General features: G+C 41.7%; 1 protein-coding gene across 2 annotated transcripts in view; it reads left to right on the forward strand.

The window, feature by feature from the left end:
- LOC309369532 (glypican-5-like) overlaps window positions 1-26126 on the forward strand; it is a 384544-nt gene that overhangs the window by 113901 nt on the left and 244517 nt on the right. The gene's annotated exons all lie outside the window — the stretch shown is intronic.

Below are 26126 nucleotides of genomic sequence, written 5' to 3' on the forward strand. Positions count from 1 at the left end.
GGTGTGTGCATTGTCTCTAACTATTGTTTACTACTGCTTGTACAAATATCAGTTCTTGAGGGGGCCTTCTTCCTTTTTCCTTTCTCACATGCTTATTGATATTAGGCAACTGATAAAAAGCTCACAAGGAGGAATCTTTCAAAAGGAAATGAAGAGACTTCTTGAGGAGGAGTATGTGTAAATCAGAATGTTAGTAGTCATTATAGTAAAGGTAAAGGGACCCCTGACCATTAGGTCCAGTCGTGACCGACTCTGGGGTTGCGGCGCTCATCTCGCTTTACTGGCCGAGGGAGCCAGCGTTTGTCCGCAGACAGCTTCCGGGTCATGTGGCCAGCATGACTAAGCTGCTTCTGGCGAACCAGAGCAGCACACGGAAACGCCGTTTACCTTCCCGCTATAAAGCGGTACCTATTTATCTACTTGCACTTTGACGTGCTTTCGAACTGCTAGGTTGGCAGGAGCAGGGACCGAACAATGGGCGCTCACCCCGTCGCAGAGATTCGAACCGCCGACCTTCTGATCAGCAAGTCCTAGGCTCTGTGGTTTAACCCACAGCGCCACCCGTGTCCCACAGTAGTAGTCATTATAGTTCCACAGAAAAAACTGGAGTTCAGTGAGATAATCAAGGAAGGCCTAAATTTGATTGATGGATCATATATATTTTTAATACCGCTTTTCATTTACAAAATAAATACCACACACACACACATAATACACACACATACACAAATATAAAATATATTTTACAGTACTAAAAACACAAACATAATGGCAGAAAAAAATATTAACCCCCTATGATCACATCCTAATGACCTCATGAACAATAGTTTAAGAAAAAGTCAACCATCAACAATAAAGTGAATAGTAAAATATCAAGTGACCATGAGCAGCAGGATATTAATCAATGAGCTGCATGTTAAGTGCATGACTATGTAATTGTCGAGCTCTCTCTTTTGCTTCTAGTGTTTCACTGTGATGGAGAATGACAAATACAATAATATTTCTTCTAGCAATTAGTAGTAGCTTTTGTATATTAAATGTTAAGATATTTTCCATTTCCTTCAGTATATGTAAAAAGGTGTTATATTGGTAATATAACATTATTCATCCAAAGTACACAGGGCGGTTTACAATATAAAAACATGCAATATACAAAGTTATTTATTTGCTAAATTGCTTTTACGGCAGATGAATAGCTAAAATGTGTGCTGACAGCTCTAAAAAAAACCCCATATTTAGCACCAGTCGCTACTTTACTTAAAGGAGATCCCTTGGGTTGCATCCAAGGCGTTCTCCCATCAGCACAAGGGCTTCTCATTGTGCAATGAAACCATTTTTCTCTCTCCTCTTCCTGTGCATCCTCTGCGCCCTTCCCAAATCTGCTCCAGACTGTTTTGGGAAACCCAGAACAGATTTGGGGTGTGTAAAGGGAGGAGAGAGGGGGGAAGTTCCATCACAGAAGCAGAAGCCCTTGCACTAACAGGACAAATATGTTGTATTGTTGAATTTGTTGAATTTGCTTCCAGAACTTTCCATTGGCACACTGAGGGATTGTTCCATGTGTGATTCACCTCCCCCTCCCCCCACCATTTAAGACATTTGCACAAAGTTTTTTAGGTGAAACACTTTCTTTTAATTCCAGCTATCAATATTTCAGAAACTCAGTTTTGGAAATGAGAATAGCACTCAAAATAGAAAATGTACGTTTGCTCTATGGAATATTTTTACCTGAGGAATAAGACTGTTCCAGTGCAATATTCATTCCCCCCCCCCACCACCATGCTCTTGTTGTTTTTAAAACCACGTTGCCAATATATAATACATGAGCCCATAAACCGAAAAGTCCTATTTGAAAGATTGAAGTATAGGTCAGAAATTATAGGAGGCAGCTGGCTATTCTTACATGAAGAGCAGCATGACTGTCAACATAGCAACATGGCAACTGGACTCAAAACAAGGATCAGGCTAATCTGGAAGAATGCAAAGAAAAATAAATCACATGGCTTTGGACAGGGTAATTTCATTGCATAACTTTGGTTATTCTGTTGGTTTGGGGTATGGAAAAGACTCAAAGGGATAGAGAAAGCAATTAAGACGGAAACTGCTGTTGGTCTACCTGGATGATATTTTACTATAGACAATATTCTACTATAGACTTGCAGCTGAAAGAACAATGATAGAAGTAAGAGAATCATAGAATTGGAAGGGGCCCTGAGGGTCATCTAGTTCAACCTGCTGCAATGCAAGAATCCTGCCCTGGGAGGACTCAAACCACGAACCTTCTGGTTAACAGCCAAACACAGTGACTAGTACACCACCTGACATGTCAAATGTAACTATTTCCTAGTTCTGAGAGACAGTGGCGTAGTGTGGGGAGTGCAGGGGGGGCCGGCCGCACCGGGCGCAACATCTGGGGGTTAGGGTTAGGGGGCGCAAATCCACGGGTTAGGGGGCGCAAATCCATGGGTTAGGGGGCACAAATTACTTGCCTTGCCCTGGGTGCTGACAACCCACGCTACGCCACTGCTGAGAGAGCCTATTTATTTCATAATATCTATACACTGCTTCATTGTTTCTTTTCATAAAAAAACCCTCACTGTAGTTTACAAAGAGTATACTACAGATACTACCAATATGTGTTTATTTAGTGTATGATTATCCTACCTTTCTTCCAAAGAAGTCACGGTATCATACACGGTTCTTCTGTATATGTGAGGCGGCCGCAGCTGAATGGTTGAGGCCATGGTCACTCAGCATTATTTGTGGCTGAGTGAGGATCTGAAGATGGGTATCACAACTATGGCACTCCAGCCGCCACACTATAATAGACTGAGATTTAATCTTATTTTAAAAGCCTCAGCCCCAACTGCAGCTGGCTCAAAGTTGGCCCACAAGGTGGGAACTAAAAATATTGCCTACCTCTGATCTAATGGGTTAGGGGCGGATTGAGCCCCTAACAAATTTTAAATTATCCTAGTTAGCTTCAGTTAACTGTTAACTTTGATTCATGACACACAAAATGAAGTTCTCTCTCTCTCTCTCTCTCTCTCTCTCTCTCTCTCTCTCTCTCTCTCACACACACACACACACACACACACACACAAACACACGGTTAAACTTTGGCATTCTCTGCCACCAGATGTGGCGTTGATCACCAACACAGATGAGTTTAAAACAAACTCACTGTTGAGAATGCTATCATTGGATATTGATGGCTATATTCTCCAGGGACATCAATTGTTCAGGAGCAACACTGTGCAAGTACTGTTCACCTCACAGCCTGCTGTGGGCTTCCCAGACCCTTCTGGTTGGCCATTGTAGGAATCTCAGTGCTGGAACAGATAGGTCTTGGGTTTGATCCTGGGGGCACTTCTTAATATTCATAATTTAGTGCATTAGACCCAATGTTTATGTTATCTGTCAGAATTTGACACAGCCCTCTGAATTAATATTTTAGAAAACCATTAGCCTGGAATAGCACAAATGATAGAGCACGACTCGTAATCTCAGGTTCATGGGTTCAAGCATTGCAAGGTGTTAGACTAAATGACCCTCTTGGTCCCTTTCAATTCTACAATTCTATAAATCTGCAACTGAGGCTGCTTTGCAGTGATGAGTCAAAAGCTAAATTCAGCTCATGATGGTGGCTTCATCTAGCTAGCCAAGAAGCTTGTCACATTCTGAGAGCTCACAGGAGCAAGGAGAGGCAGCCTTTTTTCCTATGCCATGGCTTGGAGAGTATGCCTTGAACAGTTCGTCACTGTGACCAAATAATTTTACAGCTTTTAGCTGGCAGAATCCAAGACATAATCTGTCTGGTTCTGAAAAAACTGGTACTCACAGAATAGAATAGCTGGTTTAACATTTAAGTTAAATTAAGAGATGAGCAGATCTGTCCATTTAAGACAATTCCCCATGTCTTTACACATAATTCCCTTCTATTCAGTTTCAGCATTTTTTAAAAAAAATATTTTAAAATATATTATATTTCAGAAGTATTTTAATTTATTTCCATTCCTGCTTCAGGAATTGTGTGCCTTTCTTCCATGAAATCCACTTTTGCAACCAACTGTGCACCTGGTATAATTCAACGAGAAATATGGTAGTTATGGAAAACATCTTCAAATAAAGAAAACAACCCAGGCTGGTAGCTTTCATATACCCTGAGGCAGCTTTCATTAACAGCCGTGCTCACTTTTTAGGAAACTGTTAACATTTTTGAAATAGCTAGGCAAAGGCTATGCATTAACATAAAGAATTCCTTTTTTGCTAATTGAGAACTTGGCAGTGAATAATGGAAAGTTGGCTATTTTTACTTTGTTGGGGAAAAAGGTTAAGTAAAGCATTTACTGTACTTAGCAGAAGTGCTCACCACACTTGCAGGCAAAGGGGGGGAAAGGGGAGACGCGCTTTATGTTGAACTGCAGAAATATCTTTCCCATTGAAGTCAAGGGAGATTGTTTTAATACCTGCTTGTGGTATGTGTGAAAGGTTGCCATTAAGATATTAAACCACTCTTGGGCTCAGTGCATTTCTCTTTAGTGTGCCATGCCATTTGTTCAATGACGCTGGCTTCTACCCAACTACTTCAGCTAATGTAGGTCCTCTACAGTCTGCAGCCTCAGCAATCACAGCCATTATTTTATGTTTCGTCAGCTAGAATCTTAATTTGTGTGTCCTACTGGAAGAAATCCCCCATGCACTGTGGTGCCAGATAGGTTGACTTAGCTTGTTGACCCTTGCCATCGCTTTTTGAGACTTTTGCTTCTCTTCCTCTGTGCTATGGAGTTATACTATCTCACCTCGTTTTTTTATTCTGCGGCAGTACACACCTTAGTCCACCTTTTTTTTCATTTGTTCTATTGTTTTATTATCTTGCCCTTTCCCAAAGGCTCAGGAATGGATGACAGTTTCCCCCCCACTAAACTAATAAGACCATTTTCGCATTTCAAAGTGCATTTGAGCCCTTCTCGTGTAAGTTGTGGCATGTGTAAAAATGTTGATAGTATGGGAAATAATGTAAAAAAGAAAAACTAGTTTGTGTCTTCTGACTAATTCGCATTATTGTCTGATTTAAGCACAAATCAAGGCAATGTCTGAAGAACAAGAATCTCTCTATCACTCTCCAGCCCCCTCCACCACAAACAACACCCACTATATAAAATATTTCCAGCTGCCTTTTAGTTGAATAGCAAGCTGCACTCCCATAAAGTGTGTGGAACGACCAGCCGTTTGGGGTGGAGGGATCTGAGGACAGACAAACAAAGTATGAGACGAGGGAATGTAAGAAGCCTCGATCCCTTTAGACAAGTCGTTGCAGTGGAAAGGAGGGAGGCATTCACTTTGAAATAGAAAATAGGGAGTCACAGGCGAGAGGAAAGAGTGTAGCAAATGCTCAGGGTCTGGCTTCAGGTTTCTCTACCACCTAATAGGAGATGTTCTTGAAAGGATTGCTTTAACCAGGCAAACAATGATAATCCAAAACAATCTTGGAATTCTGCGATGGGCTATGAAGAACAGGCAATGTTTTGGGGGCCATATGGCAGTAGCGGGTGAGGCCAGAGGTAAAATTAGGTGGGGCAACAGGGGAAACTCTTACCTTTCTACATTGCAGCCTCCTGAGAATCAGACATTTCTCCACACATCCCTCTCCATCCAGGCCTTATCACAGTTCAAGGATACATTCCAGCCAAGCAGAAGTTCTCAGAGAGGGCATGGAGCAGGAGAGCTGCCATCTGAGGAGAGTCTTGAGGGCCAAGTAGGGTAGCCTAGAGGGCTTTGTTGATCTTAAGGATGAAGCTATGGATGAAGCTGCTGTACCTTGGCTTGTACAAAGAAGGCTGTACGGGGTTACATTTTGGGAATACCAACAACTAGCTGGGATGTTCCATGCTAGTTGGGTCTTCAGGGACAACTTTGTCTACAATCTCTGACAGTGGTCTGACCTCAAGATTATGAACACCTGAGTAAAGCATGGGAAATTCCCTTATTCCAGTGACTTTTCCCACTGCTTCCCACTGCTATCCCGGATTGTTAGATATCCCGTAGACTGTCCCTGGGACAGCTGAGGATGCTGATCCCTTATTTTTGAGGCTGCTACTCCCTTATTTTCAAATCTGAAAGCTGACAGCTATGGACATGGGTCCAGCAAGAAAGACAGTCGTTGCCTCTCCCGATTCAGTCACGAGAGAGTGACTAGTTTCTAGGCAGAGAAACAAGGAAAGAATCAGCGAGAGTGTAGTTCATGGGACAGAGTTTGTGTCTGTAGATGGGCTTCATATCCCTGCTCAGCCTCTAGTTCACTGGGCCGCCATTGGCAATTCATTGCTTCACTTCAGTCTATAATAACAATGATTTAGCTCACAGAGTTCGAATGAAGATTGACAGGTATTTTACAGGTTAAAACCACTAGAGACGGGATTAAGAAGGAAAGCAAAGTAGGAGCTGAATGGACAGAATGAACACAGTTCATTCCAGTGATCCACTTTTTCCAAAAAAGCAGAACCTCCCTAGATATAGATGCTATGTTATCATTCCTTGGCATTTCTTTTGCTTTGCTTTTCAAGTGGTAAATTTACTGCTGTTAAGATTTTTGTGTTGACAGACTTGGAGACAAGTTTTCCAGCCTAGCTGATGGTCACGAAACACTGGCTCCAAAGAACAGCATTGTTTGTTTGCTTCCTTAAACCCTGCATAAGCAAGTTTATATATAGACGGCATTACTTCTGTTTTAATGGAGTCATTAGTTCTTCCACCCATCCAAATTGAATGTTCTCAGAAAGGGTTTCAGACCCATTTCTTTACAGCTGTAATCCCAGAATGCTTTGTGGTTGACATAATTATGTCATCAGCCTCAGCAATCTAGCTGCTCTATTCCCAGTAGATGTATAAACATTCTTCAGCATTGGACAGAGTCAGTTGTAAAGCTTTTGAACTGTATAGAGCAAAACTAAAAGGAGATGGCCATGGAGGAGAGCGAGTGGTAGCTCCACTTAAGAGTACTCTGCTCCTGAGTCAAGCTAGCATGCAGTCTCTCTCAGTGACTTTGCCTATACACCTTAAATCCATGCTGGTTCACTCCAGGTCCTGCTTAGAGACTACATTTACACTGAACAAAAATAAATTGGATTAAAGGGGGGGGGGGAGTCTCCAACAGCTCATCAGGCCTAAGTCAAACTCCCCAAAGTTAGCTCAATATCATTCAAAGGTATCATTCAGAGGGTATTCTTGATGATCTTGGCCCTGGATTTTAGGAGATTGTGACAGGACACATAGAAGCATTTGATCTCTATTGCATGTTAATCTTAAAACTTTTGGGGCTTTAAAGTCAAAACTTTCAATTCTGCATGGAAGACAAGGGAGCTTACAGATGCTGGAGCACTGATGTAATATTCTACATCTGGTTTTATTTTTTTATTTTTTGATTGTTCTCTTCCCTGTCTAGGGAGGGAAGAAGAGTCCATTTTAAATGGAATTATACATGGAATTTGACAGTTCTAATTGAATTGAGCTTCGCTCGCACTTGAGTTTTTTAAATTAAACACTCACTTATGTCTGAGGCAATCATGCACTGTCATCAAAATTATACACGTGTAAATTATATGTATAATTGGTGTAAAAGAATCAAGACATGTTCTGTCCTATCTGCATCATAATCTTCTTTCTATGTACATAAAAATGCAAGGCTGTCATCACTCCTGGATGATTTGCAGTGCCACATCACAATCCCGGAACTGCATAAAGTAAGGGTGAGGTAGGGGAGAGAAAACCGAGAAACGTTTATGGCATGGGAGTAAGAAGAGAGAAACACTGAGAGGGGGAAAGTAGTGTTTTAAAACAATAGCAGACGTCAAGTAGGGATGGAAGTAACTGAGAGGAAACCAATTGCAGACCTTTGAGTAAAGTACCGTCATACAATGGGATGTTTATTTCTCTCACACAAAGCAGATAAATAATAGAATTGCATTTATTTTATCATGGTATTTCTAAAACGCTAGAATGGTTGTCACTGGTCAGAATTAGGGATGTGCATTAGATTGGGTCAGCTTGCTGTGGCTGGGTGGGGCTTTCCTAGTCAGAACATCTGAGTCTCAATAAGAAACTCATGAAGGTCCAAAACATTTGCTCCAATAAAAGGTGATGTTTCACTGCCTCTGAACTTGCCGGACCTCAGTGGGGCAAAGCTTTCTAGGCAATCAGATGTCAGGACATTGGAATCTGGTGAGAAGGAGGTGTGTAGCTCAAAGTCAAGCTCTAGAACAGCAAAACAGGATCACTGGGGTGTGTAGTCAAAGTAAGGCAGAAGTCTAGATTCAAGGCCGCAACAAAAGGGCAGGAGATCCAGAAGCAGGTATGTAGTCTAAGGCAGCCCAAAGTGAACATCTAAAGCAGTGGTCAAGGAAAAGGACCAGGCTAGAGAAAGTCTTCAAGGAACACAAAGTCCTTCTGGTTCCAGCCGGAAATAAGTTAATTCATCTACTTGTCTGTATAACATCACCTGACTCCCCACACCTATCAGGATACACTTGGCCCTATAATGCCCTTAAGGAAAAGTCAGTTTATTAGTCCAAGCAACTTGTCTTGGACATGAGGACTTTTGCCTCTTTTTCCTAATGGCTGCCTTGGATCATGACCCTAGTTGCCTTTGATTTCACTTCTGCTTCCGCCCTCTTCAACCCTCCACTGCCATGTACTTTTCTGCCAGGGGAATGGCCTCTGGCCTTTTGCTTCTTATTTGCCTGACTACCAGTCCATCTCTTGCCTCTTGCCTCTGGCCCCATGCTCCTTCTCTCCCATACTTTCCAAAGAGGCATTTGGCTAACTTACAGGCTTCAGACGGGATGGTGGGGACCCATTCCTAGAGATGGGAAAATACTGGAAAGGAATCCTAAATTTTCTTTGTGCATTTTATTGAATTGTCTCAGAATAACGAAATTGCATTTTTGAGGCTTTCATTTAGGTTGTGGCTTCTTAAAATGATGTATTTTAGCTGCAATAATGTTTGTAACTTGTGTTTTCCTGAACCTTTAAATGAGCTGATTTGTTAAAACTTTGCATCAGCACCCCCCCCCCAATTTTATGAACTTTTCACTTATCCAGTTAGGGACCAAAATTAGTGATTCAAATGGTCTGCTAAGTTTCAGAAGTAGTTGTTCAAGATATGTCAAAATTCAGAACGCTTCAGCATATTAAAGATTCATCAGAATGATCTACCCACTCATTTAAGACAATGCTTTTAATCATCTAAATGAACTGTCACTAAAACTGACTAGGATTTCTGACATTAAACATAATATTCTGTATATTCATTTGATTTGGGGTTATTTATGTCAAGGATATGTGTACCTAACCATCGCTTTAAGACATTCAGAAATCACTCTGAGGGAAACTGACTGGGATTACACTCACTATCTTGGACGAAAGATTGACAAATCAGTATATTCATGGGGAATGAGGTTTTCAATGGCTGGTGGCCATGGTGGCTGTGCTCTGCCTCCACTGTTGGAGCCTGTAATGTTCCTGAATATCAGCTGCTCAACGCCACTGGAGGGTAGAGTGCTCTTGGGCTTGCATTTGGCTTCCTGGTTTCCCACAGACATCTGGTTGGCCACTGTGGGAACAGGATGCTAAACTAGATGGGCCATTGGCCTGATCTAGTAGTCTCTTCTTAGGTTCTTCTTTCCACTCTATGTCACTTTTGCACATGTTACATGCATTCTGTCCATTTTCACACTCTGTCTCCCAATGTGTTAAATCCTCACGGCTGCAGAAAAGCGCTGTTTAAGTATATATGATTAAAATACTTTCTGTCAAAATACACTTTTCAAAGTGTCTTTTGATTTATTTATATGTTTGGGAAGATACGATCTGTGCATTAGTCTGGGAGGTAAGGATGACCTCACTTAGAATTGCAAAGATAAAGTTCTTCAAGCATTCCTATCTCTTGCCCAGCTCATAACTTCCATATGTTCTAGAGGTGTGCTGAAATGGCCTATCAAAACCCACCCAATTTGAAAGAATTTGGTGTGTGTGTGACTTTTCATTACATTTCTCCAGGAGGAGTAGCAATTCTCCCAACAGTTTCTCAGGGCTGGGGCTCACTATTAGGAATGGCAGTTGCTCTTTCTTTCTTTCCTAAGCCCCCACCATCCTCATCCACAAGTGGCTGAAACTGTGTTGGCCACAATTTCCCACAATCCTCTAGTTGGGAAATGGCAGCTGCTGCCGCCACTCTCCCAAAAGTTGGACAATATTTGGAGAAGAATTTGCAAAGTAGCATTTTCTATGGTGAGGTGAGAAAAATCTAAGTAATATTCTCAGAAAATTGTCTTCCAGCTAATTTTAGCTCAGCTCTAATTAGTCCAGGCAAAGATCTGAATAGAGCCTATACTCATACCAGTTGTATGGTGTATATGCAGAGGTTATAGCCATATATAGGAGACCCTGCAAAAAACAAAGTCCTCAGTGATCCTTACAGGCGCCACGCATGTTATGCTTATATAGTTGAATGTATCTCGGCCCTGACTCCGCCTTCAGTTAAATTCATAAAGCCTGAGAGCAGGGCATTCCAATTCTCTCCCTCCATGAATTCACTGAAAGACTAGCCTCCAAGAAAGTCCCATTATCCCTTCAAGATTTCCATGTTCATTTGTTCAGAGGCTTCATTATAGCTTGGCTCTGCCAATCAGCTCTGGACAGAAAGTAAATTACACCCTTGCAGAGTGGGATTAAGATGACTTTGCGAGAATGAAAGCCAAGCCATAAGTATTGATCTTGACAAATATACAAAATAAAAATTAATTGCACTGGAGACGTCTGCTATACTTTGGCATCTGACGGGCTAGCAATTCAAAATTATCAATAATATATTGCATCCAATTACAGCAGGGAGAAATAATATAGTAGATGGACTTTTCAGTCATTTTATTAAAATATGTTAATTTTAAGAAGTGGTATGAATAGTAATTCTTTGCTTGGATTTCTTGAAGCTTAAGGAGATACAGTACTCAAAATTAAGTAAGATATTAAGTAAGATAGATGATATTTATTATGGCAATGCAGAGTGTCTTTTTTAATGAAATAGTATACTATTATAAATCAGTGCATTTTTCTTTATAAAAACTCAGCTGCTGGTATTCATATCTTGATAAAAGTGTCATGGGTGCCAGCACAAAATGGCTACCATGGAAAGAAAAGAAAGACTACCATCACACAAAAAAAACACAGATGATAATATTTCTCCCTATCTTTATCCTCTAATATTCTTCATACCTGACAGTAGCGTTGGCAGACAGCAGAAGAGGACTGCGGGAATCAAGTCAAAACCATAACAAGGCCTTCTTCTAGGTCCTACCATTGCCACCAATGAAGATAACTGGATGTGAGAACAAAATGCTTGCATAACCAAATGAATGTAGGGATGGTCAGCATTAGGAGGCCTGGTGCAGTTTTGTGAGTCAGCAGGAGCAATCTCACCTCTGCCATGATTCTGAACTCCTTATGTCAGGGATGTGGACCTTTTGTTCTTCCAGGTGGCATTGGGTCATTACTATCAGTCCTGATACGCAACATCTGGAGAAGAAGAGGTCCCATCCCTTTTCTAAGTTCTTCTTTCCTTCCCCTTTCAAAGGAGCTGCTTCAGAAGGTTGCCTCCTTTTGAGGTGTGCCAAGAAATGTTGGTTAGGTTAGGCATCTATCAGCATTTTTTAAAAAGTATACGTCAACAATCCTAAATAGGGGAAGCCAGCATAAATTATTCCAGTTGAAGTTAAGATAGCGCAAATTACTCCAGATGCAAACTCCATTCAGGAGGAGGGTTACAGCTGTCTGAACCAGCCTAAGCCTGGCTGAAGGAAAACAAGCCTTTAGAATAAATGTTTCACCACCCTTTTTGCCGCCTTAACTTACACTGGGTTGCTGGGTCACGTGACTGAGCTGAATGGGCTTGAGACCCAGCCTAAGTCCTAAGCTTGAGCTTGACAAATGTAGATATCCACCAAACCTGTCTGAGACTGATCAGTAGTTCAGCTTTATTTATTTAGCACAGAGGTAGGTAACCTGTGGCATTCCAGGTGTTGTTCAGCTCTATCTCCCATCAACCAGCGTGGCCATTATGACAATTAATTAGGATAATAAGAGTTGTGGTCCAGCAATGTCTGAAGAGCTACAGGTTAGTCACCCCCTTTTTAGCACTTAAAGATGCATGGGCATCTACACAACAACCCTAGGATATAGATTTGGTTAACATTTATTTGCCCAAGACCACCAAAAAATGGTTTATGCCAGTGGTGTCCAAACTTTTTTCAAAGAGGGCCAGATTTGATGAAGTGAAGGGTCGTGAGGGCCGACCAAAGGATTGAAGTTGTTGAGGTTTTTTTTTAGGATTTTACCCCTGCCACAGGGGCCGGATTAGGCCCCCCGAAACAGACTTTGGACATGCCTGGTTTATGACTGAGCAAGGATTTAAGCAGGCTTTCCTCCATGTGAATCAAGGACCCTGTCCACTGCCCTGCACATCTTTCCCAGAAACAAGGTAATCCGAGTTTTTCAGAGTCTCAATTCTGACTAGGATGGTAATTCAGGTGGTTTCTTGAGAGCACCTAGAATTGAAGATGCAATTCCAAGAGCAAAATTGCATTGTCAGTTGCTACATCCTGAGGTGAATAGCTCGAAAACTTGGAAATTTCAGACAGGTCATACAACCTTAGACTAATGCGCAGCAAATCTTCCAAATCTGAAACGGAAATAGCCACCCTGTGAAGAACGTAACTTTGTTTAGAGTGAGTTCACAGTACTTGCCAGCTGGTAATGAACAGCTTTATTAAGTGGGCCGAACAGCGTTGTAAAGTACTCCTGGACACTTCGGGAGAACGCTGAGAACAAAGCTTAGTCGCTTCTTTCCCCGAAGCTCACACAGTTCAGATAATCACCATGTGCTGTCAGCAAGTAGTGTAGTAGCCAATCACTCTTGAGGTGCTACAAATAAAACAGCGCAATCCATCATGAATTTGCAGCTAGGGAAAATAATAGTTTTAATGAATTATATGCTAGCAATGGAACTCCAGCATGCATTCTCCTTGGAGTGTTTCAGCTGCATTCTTTGGCCATGTGCCATTTTCCCCCTTGGCTAGCCCTGCGCTGAGAAAATCCAGGGATGTTGGTCGAAGGCTTGCTGCAGGGCCAGTCCATTAAAGATACTTTTCCTCCTGCTGATGGGGATTCCCAGCATGCACTGGAAATCGTCTTGGCTGGTAAACTATTACCTTCCGGCTCCATTCAGGACACAGGAAGCAGTGGTGCCCTTGGACCTTAAGTCACTTGATTGTCAAAATAAATATTCCCCAAAACAAAAAAGGCCTATATCACATGGGTGGCTGAGTGCTTCCTTCCTTGTGCTCTTACCTGATGATTTAGCACCAGGTTTCCCAGGAACATGTAGTGCACTGTCCACCCCCCATCCCTTTCCAGCATGCCAAGTGGCAAACGAAATGCAAACAGAAAGTTTAGAGTATCTAATGGATTCTGCGTAGGGGATTTTTGCTGTGGCTTGCTATAGTGTCTCCCAGCTGCTGCATAATTACGCCTGAGTAAATTTTTATCTGATGTTTAAAAGTGTTTTGATTCTATTTAGAGAATGTATTTTGTGTCGTTAATTTGTTTTCTGTTGATTTTACATTATAACCAATGCTGGGCTTGTTTACAATGAATGGTGGGCTCAAAAATAGAAGGAAATAATATAAATAACACACACCAGTGTTTGTTCTACTTGGAGTAGACCCATTGAAGTCAACGGACTATTGTTTTTAGTAGGTCTACTCTGAGTATGGCCTAGTTGGCTCTAAGCCAGTGAATTTCAGTTGGCACTTCTGTCTGTTGCAGCAAATTGTTGGTCTCATAAATTAACAAGGCATCAAACAATGAATTTAGAGTGTTGCTGGGTTAGGGTCCAGTCCCTGATGAAAAATGCAGCCCCAGCATATTGGCAGCTAGACTGCTTGTTATTCATTGTAAGGCGCCTAGCTATGGGAGTGTTAGATGTTTGACAGCATTGAATAGATTCTAGTCAGCCATACAAACTACCTCCAGTCAAGTGGAAAAGACCATAAAATTGTTTTAGCAACAGCTAATTCTCTTGCTGCTTTTGGACCTTCTTAACTCCTTGGTTGCCAATGTTTATATTTGCTGCTCAATATACCAAATATGTTGTTGCTTATATTGTGGAGCACACTTAAATGAACCTGTCAAATGAAGCGAAATTGGTTTTAAAGCTGACCTCCCCGAATGATATTTCTGTCAGTGCAGTCACCCTTATTCTGTGCTTCTAGCATGGTGGTACCCAGCACAGATTCCTCCACACGTTTGGACTACAACTCCCATCATCCTCGGTCAATGGATTGAGGATGGGGCTGAAAGGAGCCACAGTGGTACCTCGGGTTACATACACTTCAGGTTACAGACTCTGCTAAGCCAGAAATATTACCTCAGGTTAAGAACTTTGCTTCAGGATGAGAACAGAAATTGTGCTCCGGCGGCCCGGTGGCAGCGGAAGGCCCCATTAGCTAAAGTGGTGCTTCAGGTTAAGAACAAACCTCTGGAACGAATTAAGTACTTAACCCGAGGTACCACTGTATAGTCCAAAACATATGTAAGGCATCATGTTCACCTCCCCCATTCTAGCACCAATGTAACGTGGAGTAATTTTTGTGTGTATGAGGAGTGTGTGCTCGTTTTAGAACTAAATCAGAAACTAAACGAATGAGCCCAATTCGTTTCAGTTTGCTACCTGCCATGGGAATGTCAAACGCAAGGGTCAGCAACCTTTTTCAGCTGTGGGCCAGTCCACCGTCCCTCAGACCATGTGGTGGGCCGGACTATAATTTTTTTGGGGGAAAGAACGAATTCCTATGCCCCACAAATATGCATTTTAAATAAAAGCACACATTCTACTCATGTAATAACACGCTGATTCCCAGACTGTCCGTGGGCCAGATTTAGAAGGCGATTGGGCCGCATCCATGGGCCTTAGGTTGCCTACTCCTGATCAAACGGCTTCCAGTGTAGCAAATTGTTACCATCAAGATCCCATGTTCTCTCGGCCAAAGGAAACAACTTTGTAGCGCTGCCCCTGGAACCTCTCACCAGTTGGGAAGCAAGAAACGCATAACACTATGTTATTCTGGATATCATAGGCAGATAATAGAAGTGGAGATAATTGAAGAAAGCGATTTGTCTCCTTCATTATGCAGATACCGTCTTGTCGTTTAAAAACCATTGATAGGTTTCTAAAGCGAGTCATTTCTGTTTCTGCTGCGTCCTGTGTAGCTTTAAACATTTCGAGAAGTGGTCTCCTGACACTTCCCTGGAGAAGCTATTATGCAAGATAATCGTGTTCTCTGTCACTCTTGATAAAGGTTTCTGTACATGAACCATCTCCTGCACCCAGTATTTGTTTTCTTCTTATCTCTGCTTATCTTTTCCCATCTGACCTCTTTCACCTGCCTCTTCAACCTTTCACTGCAGCTGCTGACAATTCCATCACCTCATCACCTCCTCTCTGTCACCTCCTTGTTTTCTGATTACATCCAGAGTGTGTGACAAACCCTGTATAACATCCCTATAACACCCATATTTTATAGCCACTTCTGTTTAAGGATATCTTTGGCCTGGAATTGCTCAGCTCCTGAGCCTGTCCTAGGGGAGGGGGAAATTAGGTTTGGTTCATGCTCCTGCTCCTCCTCCTGCTTGTACTAATTTATTACGTAGGGCAATTAACACACAATGTTTAAAATAGTGTGAAACAACTTACAAGCACAAAAATAGCGTGGGTCCTAAAAATATACACCTCAGGTTTCAAAAGCCAAGGCTAAAAGGTGTGTCTTCAGCATTCATTGAAAACTGGATAACGAAGTTGCCAGATGCATCTCTGTGAGGAGGGAATTTACAGTGCTCTGGCAGAGCTGCTTTTAATTTAAGGGGGGAAATAAAGTAGAACCCTGGAAATTGGGCTTCCTTAGATGGAAATGCAGAGTTAATTCACTTCACCGGAATACAGCCCACTTCTAAAACCTCTGTTGTCTATACACTCAAGGTGTTGGAAGCACAAATGGACCCATACCATTGCCAGTTTTCATTGTGTATGTGTGTATTTTTCCTACCTTGTTGTGGTGCCATTTGCAGTCACACAGGAAGTATGACTATTGGAATTGTGAGCCACTCACAGTTTCTCGATGTTGTGTAATGTATGAAGCCTCTTAAATGGCAGAGGTCCATTTAAATCCCTTATCAGCCACCACTATATATAGGGAGAAAGTGCAGTAAATCTGTCCTCAAGTTGCGTGGATAATGTCAGCTCAAGGTTTAGCTTTCATCTTGTTTCAAATCTTAAGGGCAGGGAGCTATGATTGGGAATCTCAATCGAAACAGTCTATGAATAGACAACAAAATGTATTTGTTCACACAAAGAATTTCAAACATGCTTCATGGTCTATCAAGAAGCTTTAGAAAGATACAGATCAATAATGAAACAACTCTTAGACAATTTTGAAATACATTTCTATATATATTTTTAATTCATTTGAGTTTCAAGCTACTATCTGCAATGTTCTCCATGAAAAACATTTTTTGTAACTTATGTACATTTCAAGCTGTGACTATCCAATTTCTGAGTCAGAAATTTTCCCTATTCTCTTCAGTATTTGTATAGAGTTCAAACAAAACTATATAATGGTTTCTGACTTGTTCCATGTGCACAAAGAAGAGCAGGGGATATATGAAAAATATCACTAGAGGTGCCAGTTATTTTTGTTCCTCTGCCACAGTGAGGTTTTTTTTTAATGTGCTGCCTTCCTCTTCCTGATTTGAATTCTGCTGTTCTATATTTGTACAGCCTTTTAAAGGTCTACCTAGAAAAACTCAGATTTTATCACATTTGTGGTGCAGCAAGTAGTTTTCAATCATGACTTTAACACTTATTAATTAGTTGTGTCCTTTAGTCCTAAATTAGCACTTTACTGAGTGGGAGTTTCCTATGGCTGTGTACCTATCTTACATTGAAAACACATGAAAAACACATCCCTTCCCAGCAAGAACCCTGAGAATTGTAGTCTGTTAAGGGTCCTGAGAACCTTATCTCTGCAAGTGGGAAATTACAGTTTCCAGGATTCTTGAGGGGAGGGGGTTACTTTAAATGTATGCTGTGTACACAGCCCATCTTTACTTTTGTGACTATACCAGTCAAGTGCTGTAAACAAAGTGCAAACAAGGAGGGCCAGTGTGATGTTTCTGGGTCCAAGAATAGGTACCAAGAATGAGGAATTGTTTGATAGAAATAGCATCCAAGACCCTGAAATTAAAGGACTAAAGAGCAACCCAGGGCAAGTCCTCCCCTCCCTGGAGTCCAAGACCCCCCCCCAAAACATCATACATACATCACAGAAGGGGTGTAGCCCAAGACCCCCCCCCCAGAAACATCACACCTACATCACAGAAAAGGTGGTCTACAACAGAAATCTGAGTGTGTTGTTTTTACCCTGTCTGCCAGGTTACCTGTTAACGGTCACTTGACTGGATTACCTGGGGAGCCTGGCCATTCTTTTGTAATGATAATACTTAATTCCTGAGCCAGGTCACAGGCTCACCCTATTCACACCTTAAATGTGCCCTTAAGGCAGGATTTGTGAGGACGGGGACAATAGGGAGGTTTCTGCGTTTCCTTCGACCTTGTAGAGAAATATTTGAGGTGACTGAAAGAGTCAAAATGGCTTTAGAACTTTTCCTGTGGGTTTTGGACATGTGGTTTATATATTTATATATGTGTTTGTTTGGTACAATTATGAACATTTATTACACACACACACACACACACACACACATACATACACACACACACACACACACACACACACACACACACATATATATATATATCTAAAAATTCTTATAACAACATCGTGTACAGATTGGTACTTGTGAACATCTACAGCTGCAGCATGATGACCTGCTATGGCAGCAGAGGAAATGGAGTATATTTTTGAAGAGATTCTTATGACAAATATCTTTTCCAGTATAGATGTTCATTCTCCCAAGGGCTTTTTTAATTTTAGTCATTCTTTTCTGTTGGCCTTGCAGGATCCATTTCTGATGAATGCCTGTATCCATCAGGTCTTGCTTTCTTTTGTCACATTTGCTTCTTCCTTAGGGCTTGAATATTATGCTACTAATGGGATAACAAGGGAGCTTCAAAATCCACCATACCAGTTCATGCTGAAAAAATTAGGAGACAGGTAGCACAGTTTTAATAAAGTTTTAATAAAGTGGTCTCATTCACATTGCACATTTAAATCACTCTCATACCACTTTAAGAGTCATGGCTTCTTTCAAGAAATCCTGGAAATTATAGTTTGTTAAGGGTTTGGGAAATGTAGCTCTGTGACAGGTCTCCTAACAGCTCTGAGTTTATTAGCTCTCATCCAGCCCACCACTGCATTCCCTACCTTTTCACCTTTTTAGAATAACATTTTGAGTGTTGGATTAAGGGTGAAACTAGACAGTACATGGGAGATATGTGAATTGTTCCTCAGGTTTTGTTTTGTTTTAAAAAAATGAAAAAGCAGATTCTGAGGCAGCAGTCAGAAGTGGAGAAAGACAGGTGGGCACGTTCAGAATTGCCTCCCCTGAACTACTTCCCCAGCTGGGAAAAGCTATAGGGGTCTCACCATTTTCACCACCAAGTAGCTGGAGCACGTGGAAGGGGGGAATTTGGGGCAGGCAAATGGCAGAGAGGGTGAAGTATCCTGCCTCCTAATCTTTCTGACTGCAACCTCCACAGCTGCTTTTTATTTTAAACACACACACACACAAACACACACACCCCTACCTAGAGACTGATTCATGCATCTCCCGTGTACCCTCTAGTTTGGCCCTAAAGTGTAATTCTCTTTTTAAGAAAAACAATTCTATGAATACTTCATTCAGGCAGTATGATATTTCACATACTAGACTACCTGAAACACTCCTGCCTTAGTACGATAAGGGTCTTTAGTAGAATAGAGGCCCCCAAAGACCTGAAGATATACGATCTATATAGAAATACTGTTGCGTATGTCGCTTGCTGCTTCTAAAATTTGAACTGTCTGCTTACTCATTTGGACGTGAGAAATCCATTGTTTCTTAGGATTATGTCTTCTGGGACCTTGGATTCATTTACGACATTGGGGAATTTATTGCCCATGCAGGATTTCCAAAGCTGCCTTTATTCTCTTTAGCTTCTTTTAAAACTCAGTTTCGGGATTTATTTATAAACCTCCATACCTGTTATTTTGAAAGTGTGAGGAACTCCTTACTGTGGTGGCAGGGAAAAGAAGGCGTAAACAGCTAACAAGGGATGCATGAAAGCTGCCAAATATAATATATCATATCAAATATCATATGGAAGATGGAGCAAGCTTGTTTTATCCTGCTTCAAAGGGTAGGACCAAACCAATGGCTTCAAGTTAAAAGAAAGGAGATTCCCATTAAACACAATGAAAAACTTTCTTACAGTAGGAGCTGTTTGACAGTAGAATGGACTCGCTTGGAGTAGACTGCTTCAAAAGCGGGGAGGAAAGTTAAGTGTGGATAAGACCTTATTGACATGGGAAGCATCATCATCGTCATCATCATCATCATCTGTTATTTATACCCCGCCCATCTGGCTAGGTTTCCTCAGCCACTCTGGGTGGCCTCCAACAAAATATTAAAAACATGGTAAATCATCAAACTTTAAAAACTTCCCTAAACAGGGCTGCCTTCAGATGTCTCCAAAAAGTCAGATAGTTGTTTATTTCTTTCACATCTAATGGGAGGGCGTTCCACAGGGCGGGTACGACTACTGAGAAGGCCCTCTGCCTGGGTAGGAGTGCCGCACAAACTCAACTGTGTCTTCTACAACTCCCACTCATTCTGATGGGGCTTGCAGAGAAAAATTCGCTACTGATAGTTTTTCAGCCGTGCTTTGCATTCTTTCCCAGGTCCTTCTGCTGTTATTAATTACTGACATTTCGTATGCTCGTTCTCTTGGTATTGCCTTTGGCTGTGTTCCTGCTCATGAGCACTGGGGATCTGTCAGATAGCTTGCAATATTCATGCTTTGTTTTCACTTGCTTGGGACTTTTTATACATGTAGGTCTGATAAACATAAGACTACTGTTGTTGTTGCTGCTGCTGTTGAATAAACACACACACACACACACACGGCCATTTAACACGATAGTCTCCCCCCCTTCCACCCCAGTGCTTTCGATGAGCCAACCCAACATGTCACCATGAGTATAATGGATATCATGAATTGTGCCCCCCCCAAAGGTAATGTGAGAAGCTAGTCTGCCCTGAGTGACCTTCTATAAAATGATGAATCATCCACTCCCACTGAAATAATTGAGGTGAATTACCTAAATGGAACTAAGAAAAAGGCTCAGTGATGTAGCTTTATTGACTTCATTGACTGTGCTGTTGTAGTCCCATTGACTCTTACACTAGTATTTGTGTTCTTTGATTTGCACATTAGGCTCCAGATGTACAGAAGCATATTGTTTTGGAAATGTTTTAAGATGACAAAAACTGGCAAAATATCTGAAAGGAAGCCTACTACCCACACCACATACCCAAGTCAAGGTGCTTTTTGAAGAAACTCAAACAAAATGTTTGAAAAACGAGTTCCTTGAATACGTCATGCCTCTGAGGAGATATGAGCTTGTTTATTTCACACTTAAGACACTTTTGCTAAATTTTCCAAAACAGACCTTTTTCCTTTCTGTTTGCACTTTCAAGTTTGCTTCGTCTATTTATATTAGAGTGGTGCCCAAGTTGTCCCTCAAGGTCCTTCACACTTCTGTGAGGACAGCAGATTTCTCCATGGGGAGGAGAACTTCTCCAGCAGTTTATGAGGGATGAGACTCACCAGCAGCAATGGTAGTAGACAGCTTCTTTCTTCCCCTCCCCAAGGTGGTGTTTTGTTTGAGGGCTTTTGCTGGTGCACTGATGCCTGCACCCTGACCACAATTTTGCATCCTCCAGTTTCCCAGGCCTAGTGTCAGTCCAGGGTACTATCCCTCTCTCCCTCTCCCTCTCCCTCTCTCTCTCTCTCTCTCTCTCTCTCTCTCTCAGTGTGTGTGAAGAGGAAGAAATGGTAGCTGCTGGAAAAAAAAGATAGAGAATATTAGAAAAAAATTAGGCAGAATGACCTTCTTTTGGGGAGGTGAGAAAAAGGAAAAATCTCTCTCTCAAAAAAAGAAAAAAAATCTTCTGAGAAATTTTGGGTCATCTCTGATTTATATATACATTATTTTGGATAGTTGTGTAATGTGGCAAAGAAAGGTGGAAAGTCACATAACCAGCCTTCAAAATATTTTTATTCCTATGGCTTTACCCATCTCAGCATTTTTTTCCAAGCTATAGAAAATGATAATTCTTATTTCTCAGTGCAATATTAGATTTTGTTTAGCAACGATGGTAGAATATTTACTTTGGGTTTTAGCATTCCACTAAACATTTCATTATGTATTGATAGGCCCTTGTCAGCTTTATCCCCCAAAGGGCTTCACAATCTAAAAGCACAGTTCTTCCAAAATTTAAAAAGCTATAATAATCATTCATGCTCATCAGGTGTCCCTAAGAAGCCTGGACATCTCTAACACATTTCTTGTTCTCTTAGTGGAATGCTGTTCAGGATTCTTTTAGGGGAAGACATGTAGTATTTTCCTATATTTTTTATATTACTCTTCTACTTCCATTCCCCACCCCCTGAGAATGCAAGTTGTCATCACACCATTCCATTTTAACACAATGTTCTTCATAAAGCTTTATGGTTGGATCAGAAGAAGGCGCCGAGGTCTGCCAAGAGAATACTTTTGCCAGCATCAAGTTTATAGAAGCGTGATGCCCAGCTGTAATCAGGATTACACTCCTGGACAGAAATTGCAATGGGACCTAAGGGAGAAACTGAAGCTTGTAAATTCAAAAACATAGCTCACTAAAGGGTACCATTACTTTATTTATAAACATGCGGGATTTATGACCTCACTTGATCTACAATTGGGAGCTCATAAATCCAAGATGCATAACAGTGAAGATTTTCTTGAGATGGTTTTTGCATAATTGCCACTATCATGTGCCATTTGGATCTGATAAGCCTGCAAAGGCAACACAGTGCACAGTCTAGTCAGAAATGGGCAGTGTTTAGACTGTAGCAAGAGGAAGACTCTTCTTGGTTGTTGTTTTGCTTTCCACGCTAGAGAGCAGATTCAAACATTTGGAACTGCTTTAGCATTTTGTTTTGGGGCCAAGGTGGATGGAAATGAGTGGCCATATTTTGCAAGTCTTTGATGTATGCCTCCCGCTGTTGTTGTGTTAATGACAAGTCTTTGTCTTGCTCTCCGCTGGGCTGTGGTGAGGTTCCCAGATATTCAGATGCTCAACTAAACTGAAAAGCAGAAAATGAGGAACATCCCATGTTAACTTCTTGGAAAGATGCTTGCCAACACTGAGTGAAACTAATAGGAAAACATGGTCCAGTGAATTTGATAATAAAATGCTACAGCCTCCTTGTTTGCTCGAGAAATTTCTGCATTCAAAAACATTCCTGTTCCAGTTCCAGTGTATGTGTCAGGCAAGGGGCTTTAAGCTGGGCTGCCCTTGAAGCTGTCCCAGAAACTCCAGTGGGTGCAGAATGTTGCATCGAGGCTCCTCACAGGGTCTCTGCCATGGGAGCATATTCACCCAGTGCTTTTCAAACTGCACTGGCTCCCGGTAGAGTACAGGGTCAGATTTAAGGTGCTGCTTTTGACTTTTAAAGCCCTTCATGGCCTAGAACCCTCGTACCTACGGATCACCTCTCCTGGTATGCCCCGCGGAGGACCTTAAGGTCCATATATAGCAACACCCTGGAGGTCCCGGGCCCTAAGGAAGTTAGATTAGCCTCAGCCAGAGCCAGGGCCTTCTCAACAATGGCTCCGACCTGGTGGAATGCTCTGTCTCTTGAGACCAGGGCCCTGCGGGATCTGATCTCTTTCCGCTAGGCCTGTAAGACAGAGTTGTTCCACCTGGCCTTTGGCTCCGAATCAGTTTGATTCCCTCCCCCTTTTTCTTTTTCCTTTCTCCTCCTATGATGAGATTGCTCCCTAATTGTTTTAACATTGTATCTTAATCTTTTAAATTGTTTTTTAATCAACTTGTTTTTATTATTGGTTGTTAGCTGCCCTGAGCCCGGTCTCGGCTGGGGAGGGCGGGGTATAAATAAAAATTTATTATTATTATTATTATTATTATTATTATTATTATTATTATTATTATTATTATTGGCTGCTGTGACTGTTATGAAGGAGGAAATGGGAGCCCATATCTGAGGGATCAGAAGATACTGTACTTTTCCGTGTATTAGACGATGTTCCCCCCCAAAAAATAATGTTAAAAAATGGTCAGTGCATATTGGTTGGTTCCGCTAGCTTGAGATTGTCAGTGGTGTTATTGGTGGCTGAGACAAGGGCTGGTGTCTATTTGCTGTTGCTGCATCAATGGGGTGGGTGATTAGCGGCTTAGGGCAGTGAGGGAACAGCTGATAGGTGGTTTTTTTGGCGCGTGTGCGGTAGCGCAGCTTAGAAGGGTGAGCAATTTTTGGCAATATCCCCCCTAAAAAAAGCTCAACCATCCCTCACAAAAAACGCTGAACAACTCTGGGCAATCTCCCCCCATTTCCTTAAGTTTGAGTTCCCAAAAATAGGGGTGCGTCTTATACATGGGGGTTCTGTTATACATGGAAAAATACGGTAGGTTTGAAAAAAGTGCATGCCTAGATTCAAACAATTGCAGCTAGAAAAAAAAGTCCAAAATCCCAATGGAGAAGCCCAGTCTCTTAGAAATATCTTCAGGAGACCTGCTTTGGGCAGGCATGTTCTGATACTTGAAAGAGCCAGCTTGTCAATAATAGTGAAACAGGCACAATCCCATTGGCCTGGGGCTCATCCACATTCCACTTGTCTAGAAAGCATGGGTCGAAGAGTTTTCTGCTTGTCCCATACTTTCTAGCCACTGGCCCGAGATGTTTCCCACTTGCCTTGCCACTTTCCCTGGCAAAACCTGCTCTTTACCACTGGATCGTAGCAAATGTAAATGTGTGGAAAGCCCAACTTGACATTTGGTTTGATGCTGTGGTAAAGAGCAGTTTTTCCTGGAGGAACCAGGGAGACAAATGCAAGTGTGAATGAGCCTTCAGTGTCAAACACATTCATTGTCAAACATATTCAGTTTAATTCATAGCCTCTAGCTATATATGTGCTTTTTCATATGCAAAAGAAAGCATCCTGGCATGATCTGGATTGGGACTACAGCGTGTGTGGAGAGTAGAATTTTAATCCATCTTTAAACCTAGCCGATTCTCCACTTATGGCAATTGCAGGCACCAGGGGAAGCTCTTTTTTTACTATCAGTAACTGTGGAGGGAGGAGATTTCCAGGGGTTCTCGACTATAGGCCAACTGTGGGGTCAGGAATTTGAGTCAGCTATTGAGCAATGCAGAAATGTCCATTTCAGGGCAAATATTGAATAAAAAAGGGTAACTACTGTTGTTAAAATAATGCTGGCACAATTATTCAGCTGCTCCGTTGTGCCTGCTTTAAGATTTGGCCTTATAGCAGTTTTCTTTCATTGTTCTCATAAGGAAGCATTTCAGGTAATTTGTGCAATCCCTACAGTCTATCTTCGTGTGCCATAAATTCCTGAAATGGGGTAGTGATATATGGGCTGAAGGAAGATTCTGTACAGGCACGGAACAAAGGAATGTTTAAATTTGGAGCTGTCATCCAAGAAACTATAAATGTACCACTCAGATATTTCAGGTTTTTGTTAAAAACGAAAAGGTTGAAGAAAAGAAACTTGTTTTGTTTTCAAAAGGACACATTATGCTGCTGATCTCCCCCCCACCCCACCCCCCTTTAAAATATTGAGCTGGGGGTGTAAGGAGGCAGCATTTTCTAGTCTGATCTGTATTCTTTCCAATCAGTGCTGCTTCTGCTCTGCTGCAGTTTGGTTTCTGCCAAATACCATGACATTTAGCTTGCTGTCCACTATTTAACATGTTACATCACTTGTGCCACCATTTACATAACTTACGTATTTTACATTCATTTCGATGTAAATGAAATGTTAAGATAATGTGGAAAAAAATCAGTAGGTATCAATTGTTGACTGAAAAGGCAGTGATGTGAATGAAGACCAGTCATAGTCATTTGACTGATTTCTCTTCCAGACCACAGCAATTTCTGCTTCCTTTCCCATTTTTGTTGGGATTCTCTGACCCCCCTAATTATAGGGTGTCAGAGCACATTCTAGTCAGTCAGGTTATTTAGATATTTCCAGCACTGGAAATAAATTGTAAGCATCTTCCTCATCTCTGAATCTAATAAAGTCAACTCTCTCCTTCTTCAAATCTTGCTCACATCTTCCAAGGTTCACCTGGAGCCCACTTCTACATAGCACTATCCCATTCTTGGTCTAAAGAGACAACCTGCATATGTCCAGCTGAATGTGGTTCAGTTCCCTCCTCAGACCTTCTGCTCAATGTGTGAAAGTCTGGAGGTGGAGCCAGAAGACTGAGGGGGTGGGGCCAACTTGCACAGCCCTGTTTCCCTCTGCGCATTCTTTGAATTACAGTGGTACCTCAGGTTAAGAACTTAATTCGTTCTGGAGGTCCGTTCTTAACCTGAAACTGTTCTTAACCAGAGGCACCACTTTAGCTAATGGAGCCTCCCACTGCGGCTGCGCTGCTGCCGCGCGATTTCTGTTCTCATCCTGAAGCAAAGTTCTTAACCTGAGGTACTATTTCTGGGTTAGCAGAGTCTGTAACCTGAAGCGTATGTAACCCGACGTACCACTGTAATTTCTGAAGAGAGCTTTAGTGGCTCAGAGTTGTCACTGCTCTTTGAATAGCAAGGATTGTTATTGGTGAAAACACTGTCTGTCTATAATCACTGCATAACTCCTAGGCTCCAACACAGCTAAATGGCATTTTAGGGAGCCAACACAGCTAAATGGCATTTTTAAAAATGCACTCCAAACTTATTGGGCAATATAAGTCTTGCTTGGGTGGAATTGGCTCT

Source organism: Podarcis melisellensis (genome assembly GCF_964234715.1).
Source record: "Podarcis melisellensis genome assembly, chromosome: 5".
NCBI classification, from domain to species: domain Eukaryota; kingdom Metazoa; phylum Chordata; class Lepidosauria; order Squamata; family Lacertidae; genus Podarcis; species Podarcis melisellensis.